We start from the raw sequence: 5047 nt of genomic DNA on the forward strand, positions 1-5047 counted from the left end.
AACTTACGACACTAAAGAGACATTTCTACTGACTTAAAAGAAAGATGCCCAAGGTCCCTGCTTTGTTGTTTTTTTTTTTTTTTTATAAAAGCAATATCAGACTCACAGTCTGTTATATGGCTTTATATCAGCATGGCTGTGATTACTTGCTGTATATATAGGTGATATTTGACTATTTTATAGTTTTTAGGGAACTATGGACTTATCTTTTTACCTGCCCACTGCCTGTTAGGCTTGTCATGGTCAGTAGTGAAGGATTTGAGACTGCATGTTCTTGTGGCGCCATCAACCAGGCAGTGTTGTCATGTAATTTCCCCTTTACTCTTTAAAGGGATAGTTCACCCAAAAATGAAAATTTGATGTTTATCTGCTTACCCTCAGGGCTTCCAAGATGTAGGTGATTTTGTTTCTTCAGTAGAACACAAATGATGATTTTTAACTCCAACCATTGCAGTCTGTCAGTCGTATAATGCATGGCAATGGTACAAAAATCTATGAGAGTAAGAAAAACATGCATAGACAAATCCAAATTAAACCCTGCGGCTCGTCACGACACATTGATGTCCTAAGACACAAAACAATCAGTTTGTGTGAGAAACCAAACAGTATTTATATAATTTTTTACCACTTAAACAACACTATGTCCAACTGCCTTGAGCGCGCACGGCATCTGGTGCGTGAGCTGTGTACGCGCTCTTTCGGAGTTTACGAAATCACCGGAAGTGATCTCTCGCGTGAAGACGTCACTCATTGTTTACACAGTGCACAAATATTATAGGTACGACGGCTAATCAAAATGGTACTTACTTGCGCTTATCCGGATTGTTCAAACCGACTTAAAATTAAAAGATAACGTTCTCTTGCGCAAACTCATTCGGGAGTGGGCACTTTCCACGTATTCCCAACTTCTGAGCCTGCTCTCCTGAAGATATGGTTGATTGCTCTTCGGCTGGATATCAACACACCCATTAACGTACTAAAGTTGTTGAGGGTCTGCGGCGATCATTATTCCCCTGATGATTTTACATACCCAGGAGAGGATCACGTACTTAAACCATCAGCTGTGCCTATGGTTTTTCCACATCCAATGAGGTATGTGAACAATATCTTTGTATGTGTCCTTTTTATTTGTAAAGCTGCCCTTACGAAAAGTAACAAAATAAAATGAAGTTTTGATGTAATAAAACCATGTTTTTAGTGGTTTACTTCCATTTGTATATCTACTGTTGTACTACAGGCACCATGTTTAAACTACGCCAGAGCGCATACACACCTCACACACCGGATGCCGTGCACAAGACAGTTGGACATAGTGGTGTATTAGAGGTAAAAAAAATGATATAAATACTGTTCGGTTTATCGCACAAACCGATCGTTTCGTGTCTTAGGACATCAATGTGTCGTCACGAGCCGCATGGTTTAATTTGGATTTGTCTGTGCATGTTTTTCTTACTCTCATATAGATTTTGACTGACAGACTGCAATGGTTGGAGTTCAAAATCATCATTTGTGTTCTACTGAACTCACCAACATCTTGGATAGCCTGGGGGTAAGCAGATAAACATCGAATTTTCATTTTTTGGTGAACTATCCCTTAAAGTGGTTAGTCTCATTAAATTTACTCCTCAGTAACTGACTCAAAAAGCATGCAAGGTGCCCTGCTTTGTCCCTGACAGGCTGATCAGGTCAGGTTAGGGTTGGGGCCTCATTAGCCTGTCAGGTTAAAACCGGGGCACCTTTCTGCAATGAAGAAGGAGTGTTTCTCAGAACTCTAATTGAAGCTTGTTTCCTTGCTCCTCCGTTTTCTGCCTCTGACCTGGAAATCGATTGAAGTCTGCCACCATGAAGGACATATCAATTCTCTGAACACACTGAGGAGACAATGAGAGAGGAAGCTTCCAAAAGAACTAAGAGCATCACATCTGAATCTTCTAATCATGCTCCATGTTGCCAGAAGCACTCTCCTCTAAAACATAAAACATACAATTCACTGCAATTTCCAGCTGAAATGAACAATAATGGCAATAAAACATCAACAAATTGTATTCATTTTCATAAGATTCATTGTTTCATTATGATTATAGGGGCAGAATATTGATTAATAAAAACTTAATTTTTGCACAGCTCCTTGCAAAATATTATGTTATGATCTCAAAACACTTTTCCATAGGGCATGGTATGTTGTACATTTTGATGTTTTCATAACATAACCGGCCATATGTATGGCTTTTCTGACTTGGCTCGCCTGGTACAGCATCGTGTCCGAGTCTCATAAAACACTGTTCTGTCATGACAACTCTGAGTGTTTGCCATGGTTATGACAATGTTGATATGTTTGGTCTTGGCGGAATAGATCTACTACGCTGCTGCTGCTTTTATTGCTGCTGCTGCAGAGCAAGTATGGGACTGCTAAAACATACACCACACGCTGCTGTGAGCAAGTAAGACATGCTGCTGCAGTACAATATAGCGTACATGAATTACCCATAACAGATCTATACAGGTGGAGCTGGGGAAGGTGGAGGGTTTCTGAAAGCGCACTGCACTGCTAAGGCAAATGCTACCCATGTATTTAAGTTTGAGCATAAAGCTCATTGGCTACTGATACAGAAGGAACAAATTAGCTGTGTCCTATAGATAATGATGTGATTACGAGCAGGTTGAGTTAAAGGACCTATTAGCCTGCCCATAGAGTTTCATGCCAGAACTTTGTGGCCCCGTCCACACAGAGACGCGTTTCAGTGAAACCGCAAAAAAATTTTATCGGATAGGCGTTTCGTCCACACGGATCCGGTGTTTTCGAAAGGTGAAACCGGTATTTTTTGAAGCCGGGTCCCAGAGTGGAAAAATTTGAAAACGCCGGCTTGGCGTTGTCGTGTGGACGGGGCAATCCGTATATTTTCTGAAACGATGATGTCATCACCCCACGTGTCGACCCTAGTCAGAGGCGCTAACACCACCAACAACAGCAATAGCCGACTACATGCTTGTGTTCGTGCTGCAGAAGCTACTGAACCAAAATAAAGTGTTCTTTCTAAGCTTTGCTAAAGTTTGTATTCAGCGCGCAAGGTTTATGCGCATGCTCACAGTCTTCTTTGCTGCTTTAAGTACATTTCTGCGGCAGAATTACAGCGCCACATAATGGTCTGGCATATATACTACATCGTTTTGACTCGTTTCAGTGGTTTCGTGTGGACGCAGATATTTTTTGAGACGAGGGGAAAAAAAGACCGGTTAGGGTAAGCTCCGGCTTCGTGTGGACGTAGCCTGTATGTAACAATAAAAGAGCTAAAAAAAACTTGTAGAAGCAAGCTAAAATGCATTTTAATCTCACATTAACACTATTGGTTAGGTTTAGGGTAGGATTTAGTGCAGGTGGTACATTATCGGGGGTGTGCCAGAAAACATGGAAGGAAGTGCTTTTGAGTACCACCATTTTTGAGGACTGGTTCACAGGGATAGGCTACGTTTACTTACTGGAGTAGGATTTTTCTCCGTTTCTGGTAAGATAGCAATCATGATGACAAGTGTGTTCTTTAATTATTAGGTGTGTAAAAGATCGCAGTTAATACGCGGTCCAACGGTTCAACACGCATGTGATTCGCGGATTGACTGCTAAATTTAACAATCATAGAGCGAAAGTTTATCATTTGGACGTGTTTTGTCTCACCAATTAACACATTCGAACGATTTTAAAAGCGGAAGAAGAGGCAAAAATCGGGACTTGCGAGCTGCGCACAGCCTCACACCACACTCACACAGAGAGAGAAACAGTGCTCGGACACCGAATTAATTCCTCTTTTGCGTTTACTTGCTCTTGAACGGACACATACACACATGATTATGTCAAAATACCTGTCTCAGCAAGTATTCTTTCGGTTATGTCAAAAGTGTTGACAAAGAGTATAGAACCCAAGAGGCGAAACTCTTATCCTTTCCTTTTTGGGCAACAGCCACTAGATGGCGCTCCAGTAGGGCGGCCGCCATTATGGGGTGAAAATGCCAACTGGACCATAGAATCCTTCACATCTTACGCACCCAAAATCGGCAACCAAATCAGAAGCGCAGTAGAACAGTTTTCAAATTAAGTCGTCATTAAATGTTATGGCACCTACAGTAAATGTTGTATTTCCTCCTGTAAAATAAACTGTTAAAAGGTTTTGATGATCACTAGTGATAGTATTTTATTCTGTGTTGTCATCATTCAGGTTGGATTTTAGCTTTAATGTACTTTTTTTTTAATTTATTTTTTTAAGAAAGCAGCTGATATTGCCACAGAAACTAGTGGACTGCTGAGTCGCTTTCATGCCAAAATGGAAACGCAGGGCAGCTGCTGGGCGCCGGTGTTGCAATGGAACAATCTATTGAGTGTCGCTTCTTGTTGTTTGTATATTCTTTGGTGTTGAGAAAGAAACAGTTGAGATAGAAACCGGATGTGTGTCAGATATTCGGTCCGTGCTTTCCTTCTTAAAGTGACAGCAGCCTTTGCTGTTGTCCTATGTCATTAATGTTAGTTAAAATCTCCAGTTGCTCCCTTGAGAACGAGACCAAAAAAGTTATGTGCACCCCTATACATTACTTTCAAATGTGATAGCATTTAATTTATGAACTGCCGTGATAGTATAACAACCAGCGTAATAAATGTTGTTAGTTTCACATTAATTTTTAAAATAAAACATGCTTTTAGCATCACTCATCGGACATTCACTTTGAAAATGTTCCGAAATGTGCAAGAAGCAGTGTAATATCATTTTGCAGAAATTTTTCAATGAATTGTGAAACCAGAAAGAGTTTGATTAGCGTTAAACAGTCATATAAGACACACACACAATGTATGCTAAACTCTCAGTGAATAATTAAGAGAAAGATGGGATAAAGTGTCAGTTTATCTCTTAATCAACACATACACACACACACAAAGTATTTTCAGGATACACACCCATCTAGTGTGACAGTGCTGAAAACATAAGGACAACACCTGATACCTGCCGACCAACTGGCGTGTACTTTTACACTCCCTCATCTCCCACCGCAGTCATCTGTTAAC

This window comes from Chanodichthys erythropterus, chromosome 12 (assembly GCF_024489055.1).
Source record: "Chanodichthys erythropterus isolate Z2021 chromosome 12, ASM2448905v1, whole genome shotgun sequence".
Classification (NCBI taxonomy): domain Eukaryota; kingdom Metazoa; phylum Chordata; class Actinopteri; order Cypriniformes; family Xenocyprididae; genus Chanodichthys; species Chanodichthys erythropterus.